We start from the raw sequence: 9926 nt of genomic DNA, 5'->3' as shown, positions 1-9926 counted from the left end.
GATTCAAGAATTTGGGTGAACTTCACAAGGAATGGACTGAGGCTGGGGTCAAGGCATCAAGAGCCACCACACACAGACGTGTCAAGGAATTTGGCTACAGTTGTCGTATTCCTCTTGTTAAGCCACTCCTGAACCACAGACAACGTCAGAGGCGTCTTACCTGGGCTAAGGAGAAGAAGAACTGGACTGTTGCCCAGTGGACCAAAGTCCTCTTTTCAGATGAGAGCAAGTTTTGTATTTCATTTGGAAACCAAGGTCCTAGAGTCTGGAGGAAGGGTGGAGAAGCTCATAGCCCAAGTTGCTTGAAGTCCAGTGTTAAGTTTCCACAGTCTGTGAGGATTTGGGGTGCAATGTCATCTGCTGGTGTGGTCCATTTTGTTTTTTGAAAACCAAAGTCACTGCACCCGTTTACCAAGACATTTTGGAGCACTTCATGCTTCCTTCTGCTGACCAGCTTTTTAAAGATGCTGATTTCATTTTCCAGCAGGATTTGGCACCTGCCCACACTGCCAAAAGCACCAAAAGTTGGTTAAATGACCATGGTGTTGGTGTGCTTGACTGGCCAGCAAACTCACCAGACCTGAACCCCATAGAGAATCTATGAGGTATTGTCAAGAGGAAAATGAGAAACAAGAGACCAAAAAATGCAGATGAGCTGAAGGCCACTGTCAAAGAAACCTGGGCTTCCATACCACCTCAGCAGTGCCATAAACTGATCACCTCCATGCCATGCCGAATTGAGGCAGTAATTAAAGCAAAAGGAGCCCCTACCAAGTATTGAGTACATATACAGTAAATGAACATACTTTCCAGAAGGCCAACAATTCACTAAAAATGTTTTTTTTATTGGTCTTATGATGTATTCTAATTTTTTGAGATAGTGAATTGGTGGGTTTTTGTTAAATGTGAGCCAAAATCATCACAATTCAAAGAACCAAAGACTTAAAATACTTCAGTCTGTGTGCATTGAATTTATTTAATACACGAGTTTCACAATTTGAGTTGAATTACTGAAATAAATTAACTTTTCCACGACATTCTAATTTGTTGAGATGCACCTGTAGATAATTGTCTGCAAGATTTAATTCTTCCGTTTGTGTGGTCTGCAGATAAATTAAGTATTCAAGAGAATAACCACTGTAAGCCTTGAATCTACCTTTATGGCCAAACTTGACCATTGCACCCTGAAACTGATGGATGTAGTCTTATCAAGGAGGGGAGCTTCAGGAGTGAGAATCAGGCAGATCAAGGACATGCTTCTTGAGGTATGATAATTATTTAGACTTATGTTTGAAATGCAAGTTGTTGGCAGTCACCCATTCAGTTTATGTTTATTTAGATACTTTCTCTTGATCCTTTTTTTCCTTTTTCTTAAATAGCACAATACAGTTGAAGTACGCAGAGAAGTAGCCATCCGCTGCCTTGCCGTGTAACTTGGAGAGAAGGAAGATGACCTTTTCAAGGAGTTTGCTGTAAGTAATTCAACACCTTGAAAAGAAAATTAAATCCACACTGGGTACAGTGTAAACACACAGGGCAGAAACCTACTCCTGCACTGCTCCCTGTCAGTTCAATATAAGTTCAATAAGTTGTGTGATAAAAGAAAAATAGACATGTTATCTTACAATTATCGTGTTTTATGATACAATAATTTTTGATTGTTTCTTATTGATGCAACCTATTTAGGCCATTTGAGTAATTGGGTGCGTGTGTGTGTGTGTGTGTGTGTGTGTAAGGGTTAAAATAAAATAATGGCTCCGTTGATCAACTGAATTCAGTAAGAGTGACATTCTAAAAAGTCAGCAGTATTTATCCAATTCATTATCTCTAACACGCTAATTTATCTTTTCATTTGCTTTACAAGGACAGAAGAGTTTGAGGCAGGTCTTGATAGGCAAGTGATGAAAATTGCCATCATCGGTGACCAGTCCACCCCAGGATCTGACCACAAGATGGCAACCATCGTGGTCGAGGGAACCAAAATCCTGGCGGGAAAGGATATCCCAAGGTGCTGTGCTTTGCTGATGGGCATAATATATGCTCTGAATCTGAGCTATCGTAAGGAACTTAAATATACTTTTGAAGTGTTTCAGAAGCTGTTCCTTGAACTTGATGGACTGAAAGCCAGTGCAAAAGTAATGAGTCTCAAGAACAGTATTTTCTGAAGATTCCACTTGTTTCAGAGCACTATCAGATTTTATTCAGATTATGTTGTTTTGTATTTTGAAGTCCACTGAAGAGGCTACAAAACTGATAGTATAACAAAAGAGGGAACGCAAGACAAAATTTTGGATTTATTTTCTGTGAAGTTGCTTTGGGTATGCTGTATATGCAACAAAACTTGTCTTTACAGTTGACAAAATAAAGATGATGTAAAATGCTATTTTTGTGTTTTGGAAATTAATGTTGTGGGCTTACTTATGTAATTACATATGCAGCATAGGTATAGCAACTTTAGGAAAGCTCCATCGTACGTAACTGTTATCTCCATGAAGACTAAGGTTTTAAGGGATTCACATTTGTTTAAGTTGTATTTAGATGTTCCAATACCTGTTGTACTACCCTTAGAACTGGCATTTAATCCTCAAAGAGGTGTACTGATGAATGAGCAAGCATTATGTGTTAAAATGTTTCATATTGTTTCAAAAACTGACTGTCTGCTGCAAAAACACGTTTGTTACGGTTTTTGTAAAATTGATCTATATTGTGTAAAAAAAAAAAAAATAAAAATAAAAAGCTGCTGGATCATGAGAAGATTGTTGGCCATTGAAAGTTAATATTTAATGAGCACTTGCTTGTTCCTGTAGTTTTACAAAATGTTTACAGATATTTTACAAAATTATTTTAAAACTGCAGTTAATATTTTACAGATTGTATACGTTTGGCACTGTAGTTTTAAATATGTAAAAGCCTATAACTATAAATGCTATGATGGAATAATTTATTTATTGTGATGACATAGAGTATGCTTACAAAATTTCCCAAGGTAATATGGACAATTGTTTTGTTTTTTCAAGATTTAAATATTGTGTGTTTAAATACACAACTGCAGTTCAAAATAAAAAAAGTTAATTGTTTAACAATATTGTTGTTGAATTAATTTCTTAAAAGCTACTAAATGAACAAACATGAGAAAGCTCAAAACTACTGAATAAAATTTAATTGGAGCAATTTAATTTTTTTTAATGGTTGTCAACTTAAAGACTTGTGTTCATAATTATAGTAATTAAGTACATAACACTTAAATTTATTTTAAATAATGTGGAAAAAAAACTAGTTGGAACAACTTAATTTTTTTTAGTAATCAATTTAAAAACTTGTCTTTATGCAAACAATTATTAAGTGTTAATTTAAAATACCTTTGATTGTAGAGGAAAAGGTAATTCCTCTAACTCAGTGTAGTTCATTGGCTGAACATAATTTCATTAGATGTCATAACTCAAAAAAGATTGATGCAAACTACTGCGTTAATTCTTTTTTTTTTTTTTTTAGCCTAAACATTTGTTTTTTGAGTGTAAGCTACAAACAATACATTCAATCATTAAGTCTCCTCACATTCATTCTCTCTCAGTCACATTCCTCATTGATAGGCCCAGGGGAGGGTTCTTTGTCTTCTCAAGTGTGAATCACATCAATATTCATGATCATCCACGCCTCCTCGCATATGGCCTTTCTAACACTAAAAGTGTCTTACAAAAGTTAAATGACTATATTGTTTTGTATGAATGAGTGATCAGGATGATTTTCACATCATTTTGTAGCAAAAACTCTAGGCTACAAGATCCAGTTCTCAAAAGTCTTGTGAACAAATATTTAGTGTGTGTTATATGGCCTTATTTCAGTTACTTAAAATCTTTGTTTTTTCAAAAACCACGCATAAACGTTATTTTCTCAAAAATACAAACATGTACATACATGTTGCCGACATATTACTGTAGCCCAGTTTGTGCTGAATACAGTATTATCAGACTTTAGCCATGAATATGTTTTTAAGCAACTGAAAAAAGCACAAATGTCAAGGCATGTCAAAGCTTCTCCAGGGCCCAAAACACCCTCAGACTCCAGAGGGTTAAGCACTGCAATGACTGTTTAAATCACACATAGGCGATGTGTATGTAGTCATATTTTGTAGATGAGATGTATTTTGTGTGTCTGCTCCCACATTTTGATGGAGAGTTGAAGGAGCAGCCACAAATACTAACTGTGACAGATTTGAAACCCCATATCTGTTATATTTAATCTAAACTGATAATTGAGTGCATTGAGTGATAATGAGTACTCTGCATTTATGCAGGTTGTTTTTTTTATGAGTGTGCTTCCATTGGATGAACGTTGATTCTGGATCAGGCGAGCCGGCAAGATTCATGTGACATTACAACACGCCACCAAGTGGAGTGGAGCTTTTCATCCAGATTACAAGGAGTGCTTTGAGAACAGATAAGTGATCCAAGAGATTCAAACACTCAGAACGCTTTGAATCATTTCAGTGAACACAAGATTTAAAACTACCCGGGTTGTACAGTCATTTTCCCTCATTGGAACGTAAAGGACTGAGACATTTTATTTTCCTTTTTTCATGAAAACGAGCGCTTTAGACTTTGGTGAGGTTGTTGTTTTTTTCTTCTCTACCATACACAGGCTTGATTATTTGTTTTGTATTTTTCCATTCTGCAGATACTTAAAAAATGTATATAAAGTTACACTTTTCTATCTCAAACATATGTGGTTTGCTGTCTAAAATCCTCCTTTGAACCTATATCACTGTGCCCATCTGAATTAATTTAGATATCTAGATTATTATTCTGAATACACCATGCTATGTAGCGGTTACAAAAATGGCAAGCCAGCCAGGAGGATTTTTTCATTGACAGCTGAATCTGTTATAGTTTTATTTCTATTCAAACATTACGAGATACAATTTAAAAGTTTCTGAAATTCATTGAGATCAACAGAGTCATTTTATTTAATTTATTTTTGTACAGACATGAATATTGAGGAAGAATTTGGTGTAGATGTGAAGAAGTCTCTTTGTGTGTTAGACATCTCAGAGACTGATCATGATATCATCTTGTGAGAAGTATGGGAAATTGACTAAGGTTGTAAGGGTGGGAGAATCAGATAAGGTGTGTCACACTGAAGTCATTGTTGAGTTTGACTCTGACTAACCCATAGGTATCTTGAAGCCAGATTCCCCTTGCTACATACCAAATGTATCTGACCCCACAGAGTAGATGTCTTGTCAAGGAAAGCTGACCAGACTGTAAGTTCAGCTAGTTCTGCTCAGCCTGACAATTCAGACTCAGACCCAGACACAAGTGATATAGACACTGACAATAGCGATACTCTCCTGAAAAGAAAGACAAAGTGATTGAGTCATGCTTCACCTCAAGAAACCCCCACTGCAGCAGTTTTCCACCCTGAAGAACCAAAGCCTGCATGCATGCCAAAGCCTGTCACTTGTATCTCTTCTGATGTGTTGAACCCACCTGAAGTACAGCGCATAGTAGTTGAACATGTGATTAAGAATGACACTTCAGTAGCTTCATCAATCCAAGGGTCAAAATGGCTGAAATATACACTATATTGCCAAAAGTATTCGCTCATCCATCCAAACAATTGAATTCAGGTGTTATCACTTCCATGGCCACAGGTGTATAAAATGAAGCACATAGGCATGCAGACTGCTTCTACAAACATTTGTGAAAGAATGGGCCGCTCTCAGGAGCTCAGTGAATTCCAGCGTGGTACTGTGATAGGATGCCACCTGTGCAACAAGTCCAGTCGTGAAATTTCCTCGCTACTAAATATTCCACAGTCAACTGTCAGTAGTATTATAACAAAATGGAAGCGATTGGGAATGACAGCAACTCAGCCACGAAGTGGTAGGCCACGTAAAATGACAGAGCGGTGTCAGCAGATGCTGAGGCGCATAGTGCGCAGAGGTCGCCAACTTTCTGCAGAGTCAATCGCTACAGACCTCCAAAGTTCATGTGGCCTTCAGATTAGCTCAAGAACAGTGCGTAGAGAGCTTCATGGAATGGGTTTCCATGGCCGAGCAGCTGCATCCAAGCCATATATCACCAAGTGCAATGCAAAGCGTCGGATGCAGTTGTGTAAAGCATGCCGCCACTGGACTCTAGAGCAGTGGAGACGCGTTCTCTGGAGTGACGAATCACGCTTCTCCATCTGGCAATCTGATGGACGAGTCTGGGTTTGGCGGTTGCCAGGAGAATGGTACTTGTCTGACTGCATTGTGCCAACTGTGAAGTTTGGTGGAGGGGGGATTATGGTGTGGGATTGTTTTTCAGGAGCTGGGCTTGGCCCCTTAGTTCCAGTGAAAGGAACTCTGAATGCTTCAGCATACCAAGAGATTTTGGACAATTCCATGCTCCCAACTTTGTGGGAACAGTTTGGGGATGGCCCCTTCCTTTTCCAACATGACTGCGCACCAGTGCACAAAGCAAGGTCCATAAAGACATGGATGAGCGAGTTTGGTGTGGAAGAACTTGACTGGCATGCACTTCAACCTGATAGAGCACTTTTGGGATGAATTAGAGCGAAGTCTGCGAGCCAGGCCTTCTCGTCCAACATCAGTGTCTGACCTCACAAATGCGCTTCTGGAAGAATGGTCAAAAATTCCCATAAACACACTCCTAAACCTTGTGGAAAGCCTTCCCAGAAGAGTTGAAGCTGTTATAGCTGCAAAGGGTGGGCCGACGTCATATTAAACCCTATGGATTAAGAATGGGATGTCACTTAAGTTCATATGCATCTAAAGGCAGATGAGCGAATACTTTTGGCAATATAGTGTATCTCAGGTCATATACCAAGACCACCTGATGAGTCGGATTTTGAAACATGGTGTTTACATGTTCAGTTGATGTTTTAGGATCGCCTGCCCACAGATGTACAGTACAGCAAGATTTTGGAAAGCCTTCTTCCACCAGCGTCAGATGTTGTTAAACAGCTGGGTCTTTCTGCATCCCCACACGAATATGTGGATCTTCTTGATTCTGCATATGGCCTTGTGGAGGATAAGGATGAGATATTTGCCAAGTTCCTCAACACTCATCAAAACTCAAGTGAGAAAGCCTCTAAATTTCTTCAGAGATTGTAGATACTCCTCAGTTCTGCTGTGAAAAGGAATGCAGTGAAGAGAGCAGATGCCAACCGACAGTTACTCAAACAGTTCACTCGAGGCTACTGGGATCAGTCACTGCTTTTGTTGTTACAACTTGAGTCAAAAAAAATAAAAAATAAAAACTGAATTTACTCAGCTTTTGCTCCAGATTAGAACAGAAGAAGACAGATGAGATGCAAAGCTTGAAAGATTACAGCGCCATCTGGGTAGCCCCAAATTAAAACCATCCTTGAAAGTTTACACAGTGAGTGAAATTTCAGTGCCCTGCGATTCAAATGCAGCCATGCTACAGGCTTACAAGGCTGAGACTGAAGATCTGAGATGGCAAGTTGCTGAATTGAAAATGCAGCCGAGCTACAAAAAGACAAAGAAACAGCAGAAAGTAGGGACCAAGAAACTAAACGAAAATGAGCAACCCATGAAAGCAGAAATTCAAGCCTATCAAGCAATGCCTAAACCTCAGCCCAGAGCTTGGTTTTGTTTTAAATGAGGTGATGATGGCCACATAGCCAGAGAGTGTGTGAATCCCCCTAACAAAGTTGTAGTGGGTCAGCAATACAAAGAGTTAAAGGCCAAGCAAAATGAATGGAAGCTGAAATATGGCCAGCCTTTAAACTGGAAAGGGTCTCGTTAGAGGGACATATTAAGGCTCAAGGGACTGATTCCAGTCACAATTTAAACCAGAAACCCTGCAAAGCCAAATGTGAAACTCATACACAGATCCAATCCTTTTCAGAAGTTCCTCCAAATGGATCGGTTGGACCCAGATGTACTGCTTTACTCACCACTGAAAGAACCCCCTGTAATTGTCTCCTTGATTCCGGTTCTCAAGTGACTACTGTGATTAAGTCCTTCTATAGTACTCACCTGCAGTCACAGCCAATATTACCCCTTAATAATATACTTGAAATTGAAGGTGCTGGAGGTCAAGTGGTGCCTTACCTAGGCTATCTTGAACTCAATATGAAGTTCCCAGAGGAAATTGCTGGAAGAGCTGCAGTGATCCACACATTAGCTTTAGTCGTTCCAAACTGTAAAACCAAGTGAAGTTCCTGCCTTGAATGGTACCAACACCTGATGCTCTCTACAGAACCTGTGGTTCAATGGTCCTAATGGAAACAGTCTGAAAAACTCAGAGAGTCATGTGTATGCAGCACTTGTAAAAAGAAATTGAGTAGCAGACACAAAATAGAGTTGAGAAATGGGAGAGTTGCTGTTGTGGCTTCTGCTGCCTCTATGAAGTATCACTCTCAAAGTCTTGGGGTTTTGATGCCAGAAGATAGACTTTATTATCAGAGATAGCAAAGCCGAGTCAGTCTGCAGAGCAACTCCCGCAAAATGGGTTTGTCCCCCTTTATACATATGATTTCCCAAGGCATGGCTAATATATTCCATATGTGTCACTGGACAGTGGAGAGACTTCACCATATTTTCTTTAGCTTTAACACAGGAGACTCAGTTTACCATATGCAAGGGGCCCCACATTCCACAGACACAGCAAGTTACATGCTTGACCACCAGAAACAATTGTAGAATAAAATGGCTATATTAACATTGATTATACTTGATTAATTTATACTCAACATTATAAAAATATTCTACATTATCCCTCCTCTGGGACTTACATAAGTCCCACCTTCACTGTCTTTACCCAGAGTGCAGTTTCATAATTCAGTCGCCTCAGGTATGCTATCTAGTGACTAAGTGACCAATGACCAGATTATTCAACCGCACTCCGGTGGAGATTACAGAACCAAACGTCTCAATTCAAGTTTGATTAACAATGGAGTAAAAGATTCTGTCCCCTTATACTTTCATTCAATAATTGAAACATATAAGCATGTTATAAGCATGAGCGTGCAATTGTTTCAGCCTTGCCTGTGGTTGTCACAGTTATGTAGAGTATATCAAACATAAAACAAAATATTCATCAAAATATTAAGAGTTCTTTTTTGTAGTGTAGATATCTTTAACCCAGATACTTTGTGCATCATAGAGGGTCACCCTTTGGGGAGAGGTTAGGCTAGCACTTACACCCAGGGTGTGGCTCATCTTTATTCATCTTCTTCGTCTTCATTTGAGGTACTTGAATCCTCATCCAATGTTTGTGAATCCCAATTTGGTTTATAAAGCCATACACCCCCTTTGTCTGCCAATAACCAATTAAGAGCCTGCCTATTTTGCCATGTCATTCTACTTGTTTCATGTACTTGTTGTCCTAATGCAGATAAAGCAACATCAGTGTAATTAATAAATCTCTGTTGATTATAGTAAATATAATTGATCCATTCTGTGTTTTTATTTTGTGTAATCCAAATGAATATTAATTCAGATCCTGCTTTGACTTCATGTCTAGCCTTAAATTCATTAGGTATACCCCTGGGTTGACCATTTGAGTCTATAAACACATTAGGGTCTGTTTTATAAGCTCTCTTAGTTCTATTCTTATCTTCCTTCATGAACTGTCCTAATTCCCACTGTGCCATGGTAATTTCCTGAATCAATCGTACTCTAACACATATCCCTTTCCATCCTAGTGGTAAGGAGGCCATAAGTTGTTCTTTTCCACAGACCCAAAAGAAGTCTGCCACCACTATTGTCTGATCTTCATATAACTCTATTGAAGGTAATGCTATAGTTTGATTTTCACATTCTGGATATATTTTCATTTCCTTTCTTAATCCTTGTGCTTGAAGTACTGGGACTCTTACAGATACATTTGATTGCCAAGCATTTGTTTTTTCTAAGTACCAAATAGTAGCACATCTTCCCTTGAGTTCTTTCA

At 38.7% G+C, this 9926-nt stretch overlaps 1 long non-coding RNA gene across 1 annotated transcript; it reads left to right on the top strand.

Annotated features, from left to right (window-relative positions):
- The first annotated feature begins 1137 nt into the window (after positions 1 to 1137).
- Positions 1138 to 2405, top strand: LOC127448376 (uncharacterized). The gene is made up of 3 exons (XR_007898515.1): positions 1138 to 1265; positions 1380 to 1472; positions 1870 to 2405. It is a non-coding gene; the product is annotated as an uncharacterized LOC127448376 (long non-coding RNA).
- Positions 2406 to 9926: the final 7521 nt, after the last annotated feature.

Source organism: Myxocyprinus asiaticus, chromosome 11 (assembly GCF_019703515.2).
Source record: "Myxocyprinus asiaticus isolate MX2 ecotype Aquarium Trade chromosome 11, UBuf_Myxa_2, whole genome shotgun sequence".
NCBI classification, from domain to species: domain Eukaryota; kingdom Metazoa; phylum Chordata; class Actinopteri; order Cypriniformes; family Catostomidae; genus Myxocyprinus; species Myxocyprinus asiaticus.
This window is presented reverse-complemented; position numbering and strand designations above follow the sequence as displayed.